The sequence below is a fragment of the Opisthorchis viverrini genome, assembly GCF_000715545.1.
Source record: "Opisthorchis viverrini unplaced genomic scaffold opera_v5_55, whole genome shotgun sequence".
Lineage (NCBI taxonomy): Eukaryota > Metazoa > Platyhelminthes > Trematoda > Opisthorchiida > Opisthorchiidae > Opisthorchis > Opisthorchis viverrini.
Genome location: NW_008751709.1, coordinates 455,560 through 456,190, shown reverse-complemented (window position 1 = coordinate 456,190; position 631 = coordinate 455,560).

Sequence of the window (631 nt, the reverse complement as noted above, 5' to 3'; positions counted from 1 at the left end):
GGACCGGCATCCCGCCCGAATTTTGGGCCAACCTCGAGCGGGCCAGGCTTCTCGGCCGTAGCAGCGCCTAAAGACGTGCGGTATAGTGGGATCCGGATTCCTGCGATCCGCGTGGATTCCTGCCTAACAGAGAGATTCATACAGTGGGGCTTACAGACAAGTAAGAAGTGTAAATGAAGAACCGCAGTTTTCTACTTCCGGGAGACCAGAAACCAACATTCTCACCCGATGATAGAGATCCCACAAAACTTCGGTTGAGTGAAGCAACTTTCACTTCCACTGCTTCCGAAAAAACCTTTGTGGTTGAGGATTTGGTATGAAAAACAGTGGTTTCATTAGGCGATCGCAATGCATGCTCCAATCAACCTACCCTGAGGAACCTTACTGCCGGCGTTACCGATTAGTGGCCTACACACCATTTAACTGCAAACATGTTGCAGTCAGCTAACTTCTGCTACACCACGAAGACACAGGCAATCGACCAGTTGGAGGCAAAACAAACAAGTTTAGAATAACTTGAGCTAAACGTCGGGTTGCCATCGGACGGCCAGCGTGTGTTGCAAGATATCAAAATCAAAACCGACTTTCAACATTTAAATTAACAGACAAAATTCTTGAATCGAATGTAAGG